Source organism: Mesoplodon mirus (assembly GCF_964341445.2).
Source record: "Mesoplodon mirus genome assembly, chromosome: 3".
NCBI lineage: Eukaryota > Metazoa > Chordata > Mammalia > Artiodactyla > Ziphiidae > Mesoplodon > Mesoplodon mirus.
Window position 1 is genome coordinate 57,513,597 of NC_138978.1, and position 20,643 is coordinate 57,534,239.

General features: G+C 38.0%; 1 pseudogene across 1 annotated transcript; it reads left to right on the forward strand.

Annotated features, from left to right (window-relative positions):
- Positions 1 to 5,523: 5,523 nt before the first annotated feature.
- LOC309799602 (small ribosomal subunit protein uS2-like) lies at positions 5,524 to 6,371 on the forward strand (annotated as a pseudogene). Its single transcript has one exon. The product of its transcript is annotated as a small ribosomal subunit protein uS2-like (transcript).
- Positions 6,372 to 20,643: the final 14,272 nt, after the last annotated feature.

Sequence of the window (20,643 nt, forward strand, 5' to 3'; positions counted from 1 at the left end):
GTGCAATGCCCACTTCATGCTGTTTTCTGCCTCTAAAAGATGTTTTCTTAAGGGGGTGAGATCACAATCAGACATAATTCAACTTTCCTATCTGCCATCTAGAAATATTCAGGTAAGAGAAAAAGAACTAAGGATGGTCAAATATCAAGAAAACCCTACCACCAGTAACTATTAGATTCAGAAATGAATAAAAATAATGACACAGGTATGGCACTTTAAACATTTCAATGTATTAATGTCCATGATTTCACTTGATGTACTGGTAACCTTATGAGCTAACATAAGGCATTAACTCCCATGCATAGGAAGGGGAAATGAGACAGAAATCACTTGCCTGGTCACACAATGAGCCTACTATGGACTGAATTGTGTCCCCCCACCAATTCATATGTTGAAACCCTAACACCAGTGTGACTGTGTTTAGAGATAGGGCCAAAAGGAGGTAATTAAAGTTAAATGAGGTCATAAGGGTGGGTTCCCAGACATGATAGGATTAGTGTCCTTATAAGAAGAGACACTAGAGAGTTCAATCACTCTGAGTGCAAACAAACAAGAGGTCATGTGAGCACATGGCAAGAAGGCCACCACCCACAAGCCAGGAAGGAAGTCCTCTCCAGAAACCAACCTTGCTGAAACTCTAATCTCAGACATCTAGGCTCTCGAACTGTGAGAAAAGAAATGTCTGTCGGTCAAGCCACCCGGTCTATGGCATTTTGTTATGGCAACTTGAGCTAAGACAGAGCTAATGATCATGAAACTTCTCTGAGAGCCAGAGTCTCCTTACTTTTAGTCTTGTGCTATGTCAATATAATATAATGGCCAGCACTGAACTACTGAGAATGATCACTTGAATTTCAAGCAATTTTTCCTGAACTTATAATTGGGGCTGCCCCAAGTGGCTGTCTCTTCATCTAGCAAGTAACAGAAGTATTACTATAATGAAGATACCCTTCAGAGGGGAAAAAATGCAATAATCATCATAAATGTGCAACAAATCCTATGGATTTCTCTTTAGCAATAAACTTGTAAACTAATTCCTTTTTTAAAAAAGTCCTCTTGTTATTGAGGAATGGTTTTTTTCTTATGCCTAATGTTTCCTTCCTATAAAGACAGCTAAGCCCTGTCTCTTCCCTTTACTCATTTGAACCTAACTGATAAAACTTTATAAAGAATGCTCACATTGGCTTAACTCTTCTTTCTCTTGAGGTGAGCCTATCCAAAGGAAGCACAAATTCTTTGCTTTTCCATGCTAAAAATCTTACCTATGCCATCCTTCCATGTAAGAAAGTTCAGGACCAAGTGGGTAAGTATACCTAATGTCAGGATTTTGCTAGAAAGCCTAGTTGGCTCCCACACTAAGCCAACATAGCCTGTATCAGTAATAAAGATGCTATTTTGGCCTCAGCATTTACTCTCTTTACAAAATCTCTCAAATTACTCGGAAAGAAGAAGAGCAGGGTATTATCTAATGCAAGTCCTTTCAGAGAGCACCAGCATAACTGCAGGACAAACTTTTGATTTCAATTGTCTCTACCATTTGAGAGGCCAGGAGAAAACATGAACCTTAATGGAAGTGGAATTATCCTTGCTATGACTGCAGTAAATGTTTGTTGAAGGGGAAAAAAATGGAAAGGGAAGATATACCATATACATGCGGTTTTAATGGAAAGCCTATTTCTGCCGTATACATTAGAGAAATTGTTCAAGAACAGTTCATCCATGTGAAAATATTAGCACTGTAATTCTGCCAAGGTCAGTAAGACCTAGTGATTTGCTGAGATATCACCTTCATTTCACCAGGTAAATAAAGGCTCCTTTTTCAGTATGTCCTATCTAAGAAGGCACTCCATAGCAACAGTTAAATTATGAATACAGCACATATGTTCCATACCATATCATTTACAGCACAATTTAGCATAGACATAATGCTTTGTAACAAACTACAGTACCATTCACAAAATGCATTTAAATAGCATAATTTAGTTCATTAAATTCAGTCATTTACAGTAAATCAAAATCATCATAGGAATTGAAGAGAGTACACAGTTGTTTGTTTGAATAGTTAAGCTAGATAAGTCAATTTCTTTCTGAAGGTCAAGGACAGAGTTATTTCCATTTTCTGTTATAAAAAAGATACAGCTGGTGTCAAAAGATAATTTAATGTCACCTCAAAATGATCAACCCTCTTTTCTTTCCTCCCCCCTCTCTCTCTCTCCTGGTTGCATATCATATCCCTGCCACTCCTAAAATATATCCAATTCTCTGAAAACATTTTACATACTAGTTAACTAGAATGTGTCTGCAGATTTCACAAAATCTCAAATGGACAATTTCTTCAAATTTTTAACCAAAACATGTACATTTGGCCCCGAGAAAGGTTCAAACACTAGATCACAGTACATGTCATCATCTGCTTATCTGTCTGCTTTTCATACCATATTGTAATCCCCTTGTGGGTAGGAGCCTAGTCAATCATATTTAGATTCCTACAACCTAGCACAGTGTTTGTTGATTGTAAATTCCTTGAAAGCTAGGATTCATTCTTTTATTTATCTATTTTTATTCCTTCTGACCCTTACCATAATGCTTTACACAGACACAGTAAACATTCATTGATTTAAAAATCTCACTGGAGGGGCTTACCTAAAGATATATTTTATAAGCACACAAATTCAGTATATTTTTTATCATCTTAGTAAACCAGTGCCTAGAAGGACAAAGGCAAAGTAAGAAAAGAGAGGACCTCCTCCAGGATTTAACACAAACTATTTGACCTCTCTGATTGTTACACAGTCCAATGTACTCTGAGCAGAATCACATTCCAGGTGGCCACAACTGTCTCCACCTTTCAAGTCTTTCTCTTAGCCTTTGCATGAAATGCTTTCAGCACAAACTCAGCAGTAATCAACAGTATGAGGATTTCAGCTTGAGTGCACCTGCCTTAAGGTTAATGCAATCTACACAGCATTCATGGGCTCAGCATTTACCTAGACGTTCCATGACCCTATATATGCCTTGCCCTAGGTACTGTGTTAATTGCAGAGGATACGGACTCAAGTAAGACCTGAACTCTCTCCTCAAGCTGCTTAGAATCTAGCGGGGCACACCATCAACAATGCAGTGTCTGAGGTAAGCACAAGTGCTCAGAGAGAGAGAGAGCACACTATCTTGATAACAAAAAGATAGCACTCCCCACCCCATGTGAAGAACTGATTTCCATTCTCAGCCCTTTATGAGAGGGCCAGTGATACACTGGAGGAAGTTTAAAAGGAGAGCTGTCAGATGGAAGGGCTGCCTTCTCACATTTCGTACCCTCAGGCTACCTTTCCCCTTACTTAAAAAGGAGGGAAAGTGGGAGAGAATGTTGGAAGATTAAGGGGGAAATTTTTTTAATTGAAAGTAACTGTTCTTGAAATTATCTGAGTATTGGTAAGGTGAGTATTGCTGGTTTGAGGAACCAAGTCAGAGTCCATTACCATGAACAGCCTTTAATTGTATTAACGCCCTAAATTGAGAATATCAATAGCTCCACAGAGACCAAGCAATAAAAAACAAACCCCTTAGATTGCATTAAAGACCTCTGTACTCTGGCTTCAGTCTTGTCTCTCTTAGTATCAGAGACTGCTAGTTTCCTCCAATATCCATTTCCCCCTTCCTCTATCAGTAATAAAACTTTTAGCTAGAAACACAGCCGCCCAGAAAAAAAATTGTTCCCCAGCTTCCCTTGCAGTTAGATGTGGCCATGTGACTAAATTCAGGCCAACAGGACACTAGTGAAAATGTCAGGAGGAAAATTCTGGGAACCTAAAGAGACAGTGGATGCGTACCTCATCCTGCCCACTGGGACATGTCATGCCAATCCTGGATTGCCTACCTCCAGATTTTTAATTAAAAGGGAAATTATTTTCTATCGTATTTCAGACACCGAATTCAGCCGCTATTTGAACATTCTGTTATTTGCAACCTCCCTTTCCCCCAGGCCCTCCTCTGGTGGCCTGCTATGAGTCAGGCACTGTGCTAAGTCTCTAAATACCTCATCTTATTTCAATCCTCACAAATACCCTGTTAGGTAGCTACTATTATTAGCTTCGTGTTACAGATGAAGAAACTGAGACTTAGAAAGATGAATTTACTTGCTAACAAGAGGCAAAGCCAGGTTTTTGAACCCAGGCAGTTTGTCCCCAGAGGCTACGCTTGTAATCTCTATAACAACACTGTCCTTTCCAGAAGGATGGAAGCGTTCTATGTCTGTGCTGTCTAATACAGTAGGCACTACCCCCATGTGGCTGTGGAGCACTTGAAATATGGCCAGTACAACTGAGGAGCTGAAATTTCTATTTCATTTAATTTTAATTAATTTCAAGTTCAATAGCCACATAGGGGTAATGGCTACTGTGTTGAATGCTGCAGCTCTAAAGACTCTGTGCTGAAGCTCTAGAAGATAGCACCAGCATGCTTTGTGTTGACCAGGTGCTCAGTAGATATTAGCTTTAGTACTCTGAATTGGACTGAGGTGAACATCAACCACGCTAGACATAATCGATGTAAATACAAAAAAAAAACCAAAACCCTGAAAAAGTGACAAACTTTACAAATTCAGGGACAACATGAAAAAAAGACAAAGTTGAAGCAACAACAATAACAATAACAAAAAACACTCAAGCTCAGCATTTGCAGCAGAAGAGAACACTCAACTCATTTTGTCCTTGCTCAAGTAGAGTCTGGAAGAGGTATGTCAAGATGACCAATTAAATGACGTATAAACCCAGTTTAATAAAAGCTGGGCTGGCATCCATTTACAAAAACCTTCAGAGGACACTGAGGTTTCTCATGCTGTCTTTAAAGAAGCTGTCGGTAAAAGGTTGGAATGGGTCTCACTAGGCTGGAAAGAATAAGTTCAGATCACTGTATTTAACAACCATTCATCATAAATTCCATTTTTCATTTGGTAGGGAAATGACAGAAACTCACTCTCTCCTGGTTACAGCAGTTCAGAGCAAAAAACCTTCTAGTTATACTATCAGGCCAAACTCTAAATTTTAGACCCCTTTGGAATTTTTCACTCTTGCTTTTACCCCACCGAGGTGGAGCACTAAAGAATGCAATCAGGGACCCACACCGTTAGGTGAGCTCCTCCCATCCTGGCCATTCCCAGTGTGACCTTTCACCAGGTCCCTGGCATAAGGCAGTGTGTCGTCTCCTGGAGCAAAGCCAGAATGTAAGATGAAAAGCCACATGTGGAGGATGACGCAAGGGAAATAGTCATGACCCTCATACTGAGAGCCAGAAAGAAATCTGAGGTCTTAAGCATGCTGGTTCCTAAGCCTGGGGGTTTTACTCAGCATAAAACTCCCTTAACATTTTATTTTGTAGGGCTTCCAGACACAGAACAGTGAGCATACTAGCAGTCAAACTTTGGGTGTACCACTCTACACTACCCAGAGAGGGGTCTAGATGTTGTTGTCCTGGGTTTCCATAATAACTTAAAGGGAAATTTTCACAATAACCAGAGACTTTGATGTCCCACAAATGAAGGGAGAGGATGTCCTTAAATTCCAAGCAGCAGGAACCCACTTAGGTGGCACCAACCTTGACTTCCAAATGGAACAATACATCTCTTAAAGGAAAAGTGATGGCATCTACATTATAGATCTGAAGGGGACCCGGGAGAAGCTTCTGCAGATGGCTTGTGCCATTGTTACCATTTAAAAACTGACTCATCAGTGTCATATCTTCCAGGAACACTGGCCAGAGGGCTGTGCTGAAGTTTGCTGCTGTCACTGGAGCCACTCCTATTGCTGTCCGCTTCACTCCTGGAACCTTCACTAACCAGATCCAGGCAGCCTTCCAGGGGCCGCGTCTTCTGGGGGTTACTGATCCCAGGGCTGACGACCAGCCTCTCACAGAGGTGTTGTGTGTTAACCCACCTACCACTGCTCCCTGTAACACAGACTCTCCTCTGCGCCCTGTGGACACTGCCATCCTTGCAGCAACAAGGGAGTTCACTCAGTGGGTCTGAGGTGGTGGATCCTGGCCCAGGAAGTTCTGCACATGCGTGGTACCATCCCGTGTGCACACCGTGGGAGGTCATGCCTGATCTCTGCTTCTACAGAGGTGCTAGAGAGACTGAAAAGGAAGAGCAGGCCATGCTGAGAAGGCCATGGCCAAGGAGGAGCATCAGGGTGAATGGACTGCTGCAGCTCCCAAGTTCACTGTATTCTACCCGCGGTCGCAGACGGGTTTGAAGGCACAGGTGCCTCTGTGCCTGCCCAGAAGTTCCTGCACAAGACAGGAGCCCTCAGCTCGCCACTGAGGACTGGTCTGCAGCTCCCACTGCTCAGGCCACTGAAAGGGTAGGAACAACCACTTAGTGGTCTTAAGCTGTTCTTCCCCAAGCTTCTAAGCAGAAAACAGAAATAAGGTAGATAGAAAGTAAATATCAGTTTCTTTAAAAAAACAAAACAACAACAATTCTGGGTATAAAGTGTTTGTACTATTCAACTCAAGGGCCCATTCAGTCCAACAAACATTTTTTTAGTTCCTACTATGTGATGGCAATGCTGAGTGCTAAGAGCACAAATAGGAATACAATGACACATAACAAACATTGGGACATTCTGTAACAATGTCTTATGGAGAACAAATATTTTTAAAATCACTGCCATGCCTTACATATACTATTTCAGTTAAGCCTCAAAAGCCTTTATAAGATTGGTATTATTACTCCTGTTTTCTCAAGTGAAGAGGTTGAAGCTCAATGATTAAACAACTTGCCTGTTTGTACAACTGGTAGTTGCCACAGGCCAGATCCAAATCCAGGCCAGATCCAAATCCAGGCCAAATATATGTCTTCCACTATATATAGAATAGATAACTAACAAGATCCTACTGAATAGCACAGGGAACTCTATTCAGTACTCTGTAATGACCTATATGGGAATAGAATCTAAAAAAGAGTGGATATATGTGTATGTATAACTGACTCACTTTGCTGTACAGCAGAAACTAACACAACATTGTAAATCAACTATAATCCAATTTAAAAAATTAATTTAAAAAAGTGTGTCCTTCTCACCAGGCTAGTCTCTTCCCCCATCCCTCCCAAATACAACTGAAAGACAGTATACTCAAAGATTAGCCCCCATAATAATATCAAATATCTTTGGGGCCTGTAACAGCTTGGTCTCTCACAAGTTGAAGTAATTACTTCAGCAAACAATAACAATGACTTATTGAATGTCTACTATACCCAAGTACTTATCATATATGATCTCCAGTGTCACAATTATCCTGTATGGCAAGTATTATTAATATTATCATCCCCATTTGACAAGTAAAGAAACTAAGTCTCAGGAAAATTAATTGCGTTGGCCAAAACCATACAAGTACTAAAGGAAAGAATCAACACTGGAACCCATTTAGCTCCTAAGTCAATACTCTTTCAACTAACCATTCTGCCTTGAAAAACAAAGACTCTGAAATCAGAGTAAACTCTGGATTTAATATTGGGCCCAGACCTTCCTGGGGAGGGGGGAGAAACTTCTTACTTGATTACCTAGCAGAAGGGGATGGGTTTGGAAGAAGAAACCCATTAAGCCATGCGTAAGAAATAATGAACCAACCAGATTCCAAGTTAGAAGATGGAAGGCTCCACAAGCATCAGGAGAGTATCAAAGGCCCCCAGTGGATAAAATATGGATTAACACTGCTGAGAATAGTGAGAAGCACAGAAATCTGGAGCCAAAAAAATCTGACTTTGAATCCTGGCTTTGTTGCTTACTATCTGTGTAATTTTAAGCAAGTTATTTCAATCTCTTTGGACCTCATTATTGTTTTTGTATCTGCCAATGTAGATCATTCAATTTGCTAATGTGAAGTGCTTTGCAAAAAGAGTCAACAGTTTTAAGAATCTGCAATGTGCCAGGACCTGAGCTAGAGTTGGAAGTTGTGATGAAATTGTGAAAAGACTACATGCAAAACCCCCTTAACACTAACAAGAACCATGAGATCATTTTTAATAGTACCTCTTTTTCAAGAGAAGGAAACTGAGATCTGGAGAAATGAAGTACTTTGGCCAAGGTCACAGAGCCAGTAAGTGTTAGAGCTATGATTTGAAGCCAGGAGCTGGACTCTAGAGACTACACTTTTACTCCCTGTACTGGGATGCTCTGGGAAGCCAGGGAACAGCAGCAGGAGCAGGACTGCAACACATAACTTCTGAAAGTTGGTACTCAAGTTAAAGGTAAGAAGCCTGGAGAAAAATGAGTAGCCTGGAGCAATGAGGGTCAAATAAAGCACTGAGCTAGAAACAAATAAGGAGGCAGCAACCTGGAAGTTACAAATATCACTGAGTAAGGCAAGATGAGCAGTCACAGGACTGGGTTGATAAGAAACAGAAGAATGCAAGGAGAAAACAGAGAAGACAGAGGAAGAAAAATATTAATAGACAATAAATATATGGAAGTCTCTATACCAAGTAGTTAATAGGGAAGAAATTATGTCTGGGAATAGTGAGTGTGCTACACGAAAGAAAACTTCTGCTTTTATTATGTTTCAGGATTATTTAACTCTGACCAAAGAGCAGTGTTGCTTCTGCAATTTTAAAATTAATAAAACTAAGAATACTAAAATATATGACAAAACAAAAAAATTCCAGTGGGTTTAGATGGAAGAACAAGGTACAGAGGTCAAAATCCAAATAATAAGGTTGGCACAGCAGAGGATCCAAGCCCAGGGCACCTATTGGATCAGAATCCAGGGAGACACAGAGTAGAATGGCAGAGCTGGAAGGGGCCTTAAACTATGTCTAGCTTCCACCCCCATTTCATTTTTTTTTTTTTAACATCTTGATTGGAGTATAATTGCTTTACAATGGTGTGTTAGTTTCTGCTGTATAACAAAGTGAATCAGCCATACATATACATATATCCCCATATCTCCTCCCTCTTGCATCTCCCTCCCACCCTCCCTATCCCACCCCTCTAGGTGGTCACAAAGCTCCAAGCTGATCTCCCTGTGCTATGAAGCTGCTTCCCACTAGCTATCGATTTTACATTTGGTAGTGTATATATGTCCATGCCACTCTCTCACTTCGTCCCAGCTTACCCTTCCCCCTCCCCGTGTCCTCAAGTCCATTCTCTAGTAGGTCTGCATCTACAGAGTGAAGTAAGTCAGAAAGAGAAAAACAAATACCATATGCTAACACATATATATGGAATTTAAAAAATTAAAAAAAAAATTTTTTAATGGTCATGAAGAACCTAGGGGCGGGATGGGAATAAAGACACACTTCATTTTGTAAGTGAGGGAAACCGAGGCCCAGAGAGGGAAGTGTAATGAGTCCAATGTCACATCATTCATTGCTACACAACATAGACACAAACTTGGCCCCAGGTTATAGGCAGTTTCAGACTCTACAGATTAAAACAAGAGACAGAGACAGGCTGGGATGGAGGAACAGGTGCCAAAGAGAACACATTATCTGACAACAGTCACTAAAAAAGCAATCCTACACCCTTGTGAATGTGCAGAGAATCCCTGTGGTCTTCTCAGGGATTTTTCTGCTCTGTAGAACAAGGGAGTCTTTGGGGAAAAGCAGAAGTATGCTTGAGCATCAAGATTTTGCAGACAAGAAATCAGAGCCCACAGTGCAAAAGTACTGCTTTTTCTCTAATAAAATAAACATCCATGAGACTTCAGGTGAGTCATTTAATCTCTCTCAACCTTGGTTTCTCCATCGTTCGGAATATCTCTCCAAATAAGGTTGTTGTTGCAGAATCAGGACTTCTCAAATTGTATTTGGCAAAATTCTAGGGGATGGGGTTTGGGAAGTTCCATTGGTACCTGTGTTTGGGAAACCTTGCATTCTCTATCTGCCATCTTGGAGATTCAAGGTGCACATGAAGTGGGCATTTGCTCTTTTTGACTGCCCAGCATCATTCATCCTATTTCCAGCAATTAACTCTGCTGTCCATTTGGAAATCAACCCTTCTCCTCTCGGTCCATGTAGATCATATGGGGTTGACTTCCATGTCCTGGCACAAAGCATGACACATGACCAATGACCCAAGTGAGGCCAAAGTATGACACACACCCCTCCTCCAGGTGATGCTGACAATTAAGTTTTCTGGAATTCTTTTCCTCCCTTATAAAGTAAAATGATAATAATGCATTTCTAGAATAGTTGTAAGGATTGAGATAATGCATGTAAGGCATCTAGTTCAGTACCCAACACATTACTAGTACTCAATAAAAAGGAATTATTAATATTACTTAAAATTTTCACTGTATTAGGGCTAGGAGAAACAGGTATAAACATTCAGTAGGACTCTTTAGGTTGTAAATGACCAAAAACTCACACCAGATTGAGCAAAAAGTGAAATTGGCTCACACAACTGAAAAATCCAGAGGGAGATTTTCCTGGCTTTCATCTAAACCTGATCCAGAGGCACCCACCTTCTGCCTCCAGCTCTCAGCCTTACTTCCCATCATACTGTACGCCACAAGGAGGCAATGTGCCAGTCAGCAACCTCATGCCCACATTCTCCCAGGTTTCGGTCTAGCAAAACAGTCAGCTTGGGGCTTTGGAACAGCTTAGGTCATGGGCCCAGCCCTGAGACAACGTTATTAGGAATGGCAACTATGTGAGGTGATGGATGTGTGAATTAACTTTATTGCGGTAGTCATTTCATAATGTATATGTCTATCAAATCATTATGTTGTACAGTTTAAGTGTATACAATTTCTCATAAAACTGAGGGAAAATAAAAGCATTAAAATAAACAATGTTATGAGGAGGACTTAATACTCTGGCCAGGACTGAGTCACATGATCTATTCCAGGTGGAGCCCCACCAACTACATGGGAAAGAAATGGTTCTCTAAAGGACATTTGGGTAGAGCTCCAAAATAAGGAGGAGGAGAAAACACAAATGCCTATTAGAAGATAAAATAAAACCTTGTAACAAACTAATAAGAACAGAACACCAAAACAGACATTTTCATATATTATTTTGAGTGGGCAATTTGGCAAATACACATTCCTTTTGCCCAATTCTACTACATGAAATGTATCCTATACATAAATCACACCAGTGTGCAAGGATGATATTTAGAGGATGATCACTGGAGCATCAGTTGTAATAGCAAAACCCTGTCCATTAATATGAAAGTTGTTAAATTATTATACTCATAGGGAAAACACTGCACAATTATGTTTTAATAAGGTAGGTCTATATGTTCTGATATGGAAAAAAGTCTATGATACGCTGTAAAGAGAACAAAGCAAATTGCAAGAAGATAGGTAAATTTGGTCCTGCTTATGTAGATACATAAAAAAAAATCTGGAATAATGTCCAAAAAATGAGTAATACTATTTATTGCTCAGGAATAAGTACTAGGGAGTTAGGAGTGGCAGGAAGAAGACATTTAGTTTCACCTTATATCCCGTGGGATTTTAATTTGTTTACCTAAATACACACGATTTTTATTACTTTAAAAAGTCTAAAAATCACCTGTTCATTTGACTGTCTATTAACATGACTCACAGTTTGCACCACTGGCTCTAAAGGAGCAAAAATATTTGCTTTATATGTGCTGAAGAAATTTATTAAATTACTAAAAACATGTGTAAATGGGATTTCACCACGAGATTCTACATACTTCCAAAAAGTATACAAATCTTCTTAAGAAGCATTATAATATTTTCATGCTAATCTAGCAAATTATCTGGGCTACTGAATCAACTTGGTTCATTTATTTACTTTGTTTATCAGTCAGACCAGCCCATCACAGGATTTTGCCACTATAAATTGGCCCCTGGACTGACTCGATCAGGCAGGAAGCAACTCCATCAAACCCAATAATTAATTGGGCACTCCTCCTCCATATGTCGCGATGGCTATTCATTAAAGCAATGCATATGGCTCTTACCTACATGTGCTAGCTTTTTGCTTTTATTCATGGTTCAAAAATTTATGAACCTTAGGACCAGTGGAACAAAGAAAAATTAGTACAGAAGATGTTATAATTAGGCTGACAGTTTAAAATTAGAAAAGAAAAACTGAAATTGAGAAGAGATGTTGCCATTAACAGTAGAATTCATGACACAGCAAACATCTTTGGATGGCCTTCTATGTGCAAGGTACAAGGCTAAACTCTAGAAACATGAAGAGATACACATGTCATTGTCTGTGCCTATAGTCTTACTTTTTGCTTGAAGAGATAGCCTATGTATTGAAAAAAAATAAGTAATGGTATAAGGTTATCGCTGGCGAGTGCCATATATTTCTATTTATCAAGATTCCCATTTAAGATGTATAAAGCATCTTAGGAGTCATGAGTAAGTGAAATATATCATACTGTATATATTATATATACTGTAAGAACTATCACTAAACATAGAGTATTGTTATGGACTGAATATTTGTGTTCCTCCAAAATTCATATGTTGAAATCCTACTGCTCAGTGTGATGGTGGTGTTGGGAGGTAACAGGTCATGAGTGTGGAGCCCTCATGAATAGGATTAGTGCCCTTATAAGAAAAGACATGAGAGCTTGCTCCTGCTCTCTGCTCTTTCCTCCACGTGACGGATACAGTGAGAAGTAGCAGTCTGCAACCCAGAAGAGGACCCTTACCAGATTCTGACCATGCTGGCACCCTGATCTCAGACTTCTAGCCTCCAGAATTGAGAAATTTCTGTTGTTTATAAGCCACTCAGTCTATAATGCTTTGTTTTTGCAGCCCAAACTTATATAATACAAATATATAGCAGTTAACCATATCATTTTATAAAATAAGAAATGAATATAACCAAATTGAATTGACAATGTTTTGGTAACTTAGGTATTAATAATATAATTTCCAAATGATTTGTTTTAAAATATACACAAGAAGTACAAAACCAAAACAATGATTTTGAGTCATCACTGTGAGTGACATAAGATATGACAATAATCATAATCACAACCATAGCTAAGACTTGCCTGGTATTTATTATGTGCTAGGTACTATTCTAGGTTATATATAAATATGTATTTCATCCTCACGACAATTCCATGATGCAAGTAATTTATTATCCCTACTTTACAGATGAGAAAACTGAGGTGCTGAGAAATTAATTAATTTACCCAAGGCAAGTGTCAGGGCCAGACTTCAAAACTAGGCAGTCTGACTTCAGAGTCCACACCGGAAAATACTGTGGTGAATGTACAATATGTATTCTCTAAATTATCACTTTGTTCATATTTTTAAGGAGAAAATAGAAGGCAAAGAATAGTAAAGATACGGTTTCTTCCTCTATTCTGGAATTCTGCACTTCCTTTGTAGCCTCAAGCCATGACTTGCACATAATAGACAATCGATAAATACCTGTCCTATGAATAGTTGAGCTCTAGGACTGGGAGAATAGTATTTGTGATCCATATTCCCCACCTGTCTTCAAAACTCCTGACCACATGACTTTTCCCTAGTATTCTAGTAGAGAGTGTGGCTCTCTTCCCAGAGTTCCAAGCAAGAAGCAGAAAGTGTCTGCAAAAGTCTGTAATGAGCAAAGCACAGTCTGGGACTCAGCCCTGACACTTTCTAGTTATATAACCTTGGGTAAGTCGATCCACTCCTCTTGGAAATGAATGTTCACATTTTTCAAATGGAAGAGTTGGATTAGATGATTTTCAAACTGTGCTCAGAAGGAAGGAAAAAGGGGAAGCATATGAACAGGTGGAACCTCTTTGGCTTCAAGGAGAGTAGCTCCCCTTAAACCTGCTTTACATATTAAGTATATGAGATTTTGTTTGAACAAAGGAACTGAAGGCTTTACAAAATTTGAAAACCACTGGATTTGATCAAATTCTTAAGTACTGTCTCATTTCAAATTTTCTGTCCTCTTGACTGCACAGGCATGCTCCAATATGTCAGACTATTTTTCTCTTCCGACCTGCTCAAGAGACATTTTAACTGAATCTTAGAATTCTTTCCATCATTACAATTCTGGATCTATCCTTTCACAAAAGAAATTGATTTTTTCCCTCCACCCACATTTATCAGTCCATTTTTGGGGAGCTCTTCTTGCCACATCCTTAAATAAGTAAATAGGATAACTGTGGTAATTGCCTGACCTGTAAAGTGTGTAGAACTTCAAGGTTAATGCTCTTGGCACAAGATTTTCGCTACAAACAGCAGAATTCTTCCAACCCTTTGCTGAGGCATCGGTTCAATAATAAGAGAAAATCATGCTATGTACTGAATTACTCAAAAGAGAATTATCAGAGAGTCCCCTGATGGTCTAACCATGGCTAAACTGTACTCCAAAAAGAACTGGTCTTAAAGAAGTTCAGGAAAGGTCTTCACTAGAGATATAGTAGAAAAGCCAAATATTTAACAACAATAAAACAAATTATATATCCAAGAATTGGTACACTCCTACCCCAAATGTTGTGTTAATTCCTTTTGTTTAATTTTATAATTTTGAACTTCCTTCCACATGAATGAAAAGGATTGTTACTATTAAGCCTATTCATTCTCTGAAATTCCTTTAGTCAGTTTTTGTTAAGGACTGTCAAATACATACATCATTTAGGGACTTTTAAATCTAAATTTTATTGAAGATATATTGCATATGGTTTAATATTTCAGTTCAACAATGGCCCTCAGCAATAAGCATTACTCCAAGAGTGGGATTAATTAAATATTCTAGCAAACACAGTGATCCAAATAGGAAAGAAAAATTCTGGGCACTGAGCCCAGAGTCCCCACCCTCTCTTATGGTGTGCTTCATCTCTCTCTCAGATAAACGAGACAACCAACAAATCTTTCGTCATTATTAGTGAATGTGTAGATGGGCGATAAATGATCAAATTCCTCTTCTGGGTCGCCTAGTAAATTTTTTAAGCAGAAAAAAATGGCACAAAATCAAATTGCTCCATAAAAGGATATTTTCAAAATCAGGAGAAATATAGTTGTCAGAAATAAAACATAACTCTCCATGATAATCAGCAGTTTTCTTTTAACTTGACTTTACCACTCCTCCAGTGACAGGTGGGAAATGTTACTATTCTATATAAATCTGTCTTTGTTATGCTATGAAGTTTTAAAATATTTCAACTTTGTATGTTATAGTGAATATGAATTGCAGCTCCACAGAAACCAGAGATTCAGAGCACACTCACGGTCTGGTCCCAGAGAGATTACTGGTTTTGCACTCATCAGTTAAGGCTGATGATAGTCCAACCTTGAATCTTAGCTTTACGTCTGAACTACTTGGTGTTCCTTATCTTAAACTATTTTAACGTCAAGGTGGTGGGAGGAGCTCCAGGTGTAATACTTATAAAGGGCCTTATTCTTCAAACATTCCTGGCTCCTCTTCTTCATTCCCTCTCTCAGCTCTCAGCAGCAGTCACTTGGTAACAAAAGAGGTGCATCTAGCCCAATCAAATATGACCTAGCAATAACATTTCCTGTCATCACCAAATCTGTGTTTCAGGGATGCAATGTACCTTAAGTCTTCTATCAAAGCACCCTTTTGGTTCCGTGAGGAAGCTGTTAATAAGGCAAAAATCTTTGAAACTAGAGCAGCTGATGAAACAAAAAGTAAAAGAGCAGCAGAAGCATGACATCTATGAAGCCTAAATGATTTTCAGAGCACAATCAAGTACATTACATAATTTTAATTTTATCTTTCCAATAAATTTGTAAGGTGGTTGGTTATGGTCTTAAGTAAGTCACTTCTGTGAACTTCAGAATCCTCACCTTTAAAATGGAGATAATATTTCACAGCGTTTTTGTGAGGCTAGAACAAAGTAACATGTAAAGTACTTTGTACAGAGTACTCAATAAATGGAGCCAGTTTTTATTAGTAGTAGTATTGTTATTACAAATAGAGGAAACAATCGCTTAGGGAAAGTAACCAGACCAAGGGCATTCAGTGAATAGACTTTATTGAGTACCTGCATAGTGCTGTGGATATAAAAATGCATAAGATCCCATCTCTGCCTTATATCTAGGAACTCACACTCACTCTTAGTAAGAAAGCAAACAAAATCTAGAACCAAATGCTCTTTTCACTCCATTCTGATGCAAATCTAGAAAGGAAGAGGTAAACTGAGACCCATGTCAACTATTTCTTAGATGAAAAACATTCTTCATATGCACTAAATTTCTTTCACTGTGCTTAAGGGTACTCTAACTAAGTGTGCCCTCCCCAACCTGCCTCCCCTCCATAATCAGGAAATCTTTATATACAAACTACTATACTATATACAAGATAGACAACTAATAAGGATACTGTATAGCACAGGGAACTCTACTCAATACTCTGTAATGACCTATGGGGAAAAGACTTTAAAAAAAAAAAAGTGGATATATGTATATGTATAACTGATTCACTTTTCTGCACACCTGAAACTAGCACAACATTGTAAATCAACTATATCCCAATTTAAAACAAAAAAAAAGACTAAAAACAAACAAAAAAAAGAAATAAGACAATTTCAACTCCCCTCATTTTAGTGATAAGAAAGAAAAAAAAAGTTCCCTTTCCCTAATTTTTTCCTAAGTACTCTTTAAAAAACTATTTGCAAATGGTTCTGAAGAATCTAGGGGCAGGACAAGAATAAAGACACAGATGTAGAGAATGGACTTGAGGTCATGGGGAGGGGGAAGGGCAAGCTGGGACAAAGCGAGAGAGTGGCATGGACATACATACACTACCAAATGTAAAATAGACAGCTAGTGGGAAGCAGCCACATGGCACAGGGAGATCAGCTCGGTGCTTTGTGACCACCTAAAGGGGTGGGATAGGGAGGGTGGGAGGGAGACACAAGAGGGAGGAGATATGGGGACATATGTATATGTATAACTGATTCACTTTGTTATAAAGCAGAAACTAACACACCATTGTAAAGCAATTATACTCCAATAAAGATGTTAAAAAAAAAAAACTATTTGCACAGTCTTTTAACTATAGCACAATGGTATTTTGTTTTAAAGCAATTCTTTAAAGATATTCTTAATGTTTTGATAGCTATGTTTTTGCTAATTATATGTGGAAAGCTAGAAATTACTGATAAGCCATGAAATTATCATAATTTTAGATGTAACTTTAAAGAGACAAATGATCACTCCTTTTTAAAGTATCAAAAAGAGGATGGAAAAACCCAGAAGAAGAAATTACAAGGTATCTTAATTGTTACATTTTACTTCTGATTTCATACCTGTCATTAAATATGTAGCAAGACAAAATAAAGTCATAAAACAATAAAAAAATTAATCAGGGAATCCTTTTTTTTTAACATCTTTATTGGAGTATAATTGCTTTACAATGGTGTGTTAGTTTCTGCTTTATAACAAAGTGAATCACTTATACATATACACATGCTCCCAAATGTCTTCCCTCTTGCATCTCCCTCCCTCCCACCCTACCTATCCCACCCCTCTAGGTGGTCACAAAGCACTGAGCTGATCTCCCTGTGCTATGCGGCTGCTTCCCACTAGCTATCTATTTTACGTTTGGCAGTGTATATATGTCCATGCCACTCTCTCACTTTGTCACAGCTTACCCTTCCCCCTCCCCACGTCCTCAAGTCCATTCTCTAGTAGGCCTGTGTCTTTATTCTCAGGGAATCCTTAACAGTGGTATTTTCCTCCTTTGAATGGAGAATTTGTACCATTGCTTTGATGTATTGCTGTACAGTTAGCTAAAAACACCTTCTCCTATGCTAACTAAACTAATCTAACTAGCTAACTTAATCTTTCCCAAATCCTGTGAGGTATGAATTACTAAAATCATTTTAGAGAGGAGGAAATTGAGACACAGCTATAAGTGTCATAATCTAGATGAGAACAAGATCAAAAAGCCTCATCCTAGTTTAATTACTCTTTTAAAGCTTGCTCACTAAGCTACACTGAACCTATATTAAAATATTTTCGCACTCTCACCTAGATTGCCTTCTATTTTCTCTGAGTCTGTGACACTCCAATTCTCCTAGGGGTCTAATACTGAACCTTGTATTTGAAGGATTCCCTCAGGCAATATGTTTATTCAATAACCCATGCAACATAATATAATATCACCTTTTCAAGTATGGCTATGACTTTTACATAGACTAGATCCATAAAGGGAGATGGAGAATGATACTTTGCATTTGTTTAGCAGTCTTTCAAAGTGCTTTCATATATATTATTCATAGAGGGAGAATGGAATTTGAATTTAAGAGTAGAAAGGATGTTAGAGATTCTCAAATCCAGTGTTTCCTAACCTTCTTCAGGTCACTTGCCCATTTGAGAATCTGACAAAAACTACAGACCTCATACCCAGAAAGATATACACACAAATTTGCATAGTTCCAGGAGGATTCTTGGAAAACCCCCAGATTAAGAACTGTCTAATTTGCAACTCACATTTTACGAACAAGGAAGCTACTATTTATCATGACAGCATCCCTATGAGGCAGCAAGGTATGGATTATTATCCACATTTTCCAGATCTGGAAACTAAGGTCCAGAGCAGTTTCAAGACTTGCCCAAAGTCTTAAAGCTAGGTTGCAGCAGTAGCAGAACAACCCAGGACTCTGGACAGTCTAGTTTTATTTTTTTTAATAAATTTATTTATTTTATTTTTGACTGTATTGGGTCTTTGTTGCTGTGCACGGTCCTTCTCTAGTTGCGGCGAGCAGGGGCTACTCTTCGTTCCAGTGCATGGGCTCTAGGCACGCGGGCCTCAGTAGTTGTGGCTCACGGGCTTAGTTGCTCCGCGGCCTGTGGGATCTTCCTGGACCAGGGCTCAAACCCGTGTCCCCTGCACTGGCAGGCAGATTCTTAGCCACTGCGTCACCAGGAAAGCCCTTGTTTTTGTTTTTAACTGAAGTATATTTATCATACAATATTATATCAGTTCCATGTGCTCTAGTTCTTATTCTTCTAGATCACATTGACTGCACGCTGCACTACAATGAAATTTCTTCACCGTGAGAAAGGCTTCTACAGCCAACAGTTTATTTTACCCTCCACAACACACACAACTCGCTCGATCTCTGCTAAAAAAGATCCAAGTAAAAAAACTGTCCTATTCATAATAGTAACTAATTTCTTAGAGATTTCCAAAAGGTTTTAGCCATCACTGACACATTAAATATTGGAACCTGGAAATTATTGTAAACAACTCTGTAACTTCTACATTGGGCAACTAAATACCAATCTGGTCAACTTCTCCTTTTAGCATCAAATGAACAGACTGGAATCCAAGCAAAGAAGGCAAAGATGTTAGCACTTGTCTTGGAAGGGAGTGGGAAAATAGTATTTGTAAATTAGAATTATTGATAAATTAATTATAAATTATTAATAAATATTTACTGAATGAATAAATGAATTACTAATAAATATCATAGAGTTTTTCAAGTATTTTGTTTTCACTTTCAAAAATTATATTTAAACTAAGAATACACTCAAATACTGTACCTTTCACTTAAGGTCTAAGTTAAATCAGCAACAGCATATTCAATACTAAACTATACATGAAAACATGCTTTTTAAACTGTTTATTCAGATTTTACCGAAACAGCTTATGTTGTTAAGACAGTGGTTCTGATGAATTTTATTATTATTTATACATTCTCCCACAGCAACAAATATACATAAAATATTTATTAAGAAGATATCTTAGATATGTATAAAATATTTTGATATGCCAAGGATACTATACCGTTTATGATGAATGTTAAATTTTTGCAAGAAAATGGCTATTATTAACATTTAATTTAACTTCACTTTATAGCATGCTACCTTGCAACACTCGAGATTTCTATTCTTTATTTGTAAGCCAAAAGCTTCCAGAATATATACTAGGGTGCTGAGCATTCTGGTTTTTAGGAAGAATCAAAGGTGCTATGTTTTAGTTTTGCTTATTTATTCTGGCTTTAGTATACTTCAAGTCTGAATTTTAATGTTTCATTATCATAGTTCTTCTGTGATAACTAGATAGAATAAGAATTTTCTATAAAACAAATGCTTAATAAAGCAATAAACCTGTTGAAGGAATAAATTAGCAGGCAGGTTATGCTTTTAGGATATCTACACTACACAAAAGGTATTGTAGCCACTCTACTTAGTGATTAGGTTTATATTGCAATGTGACTCATAAGACTCACTGTACTGAATAAAAATTTAGGCAATTAGTGATCTTATTTCGTAGGAAGAACTGCTTGCTATCGTATATTAACACAGATCTCGCTCAATTAAAATTGCTCACAGTCAGCAAAAATAATTTCTGCACTGTAATGAAATAATGAAATAATTATATGCAAGGGAGGACTTGTGATCTTTTTAATTATTCTATTCTTCATTTTTAAAAGGGCTATTTGAAAACGTACTCTTATAATTGATTGCTATAAATCAGTCAAATGCATTCTAAGGATCATAAATATTCTAACTTTTAAAAGACAAAGAAATGCTAAATATTCAATGGAATACTTCAATATTCAGAAAATTTAATCTGGGGGGAAAGGATAGACTGCTCTTTGGAAAATAAAAAAGTAAATTTGTTGTCCCGTGAAAAATGAAATATCTTGAATGTCAGTAACAGAAAGGGAATTAACAAGAGATCTTTTTATTGTTTTTTAAGGTCATTAGGCTGTGAATTCTATAATTATGGAA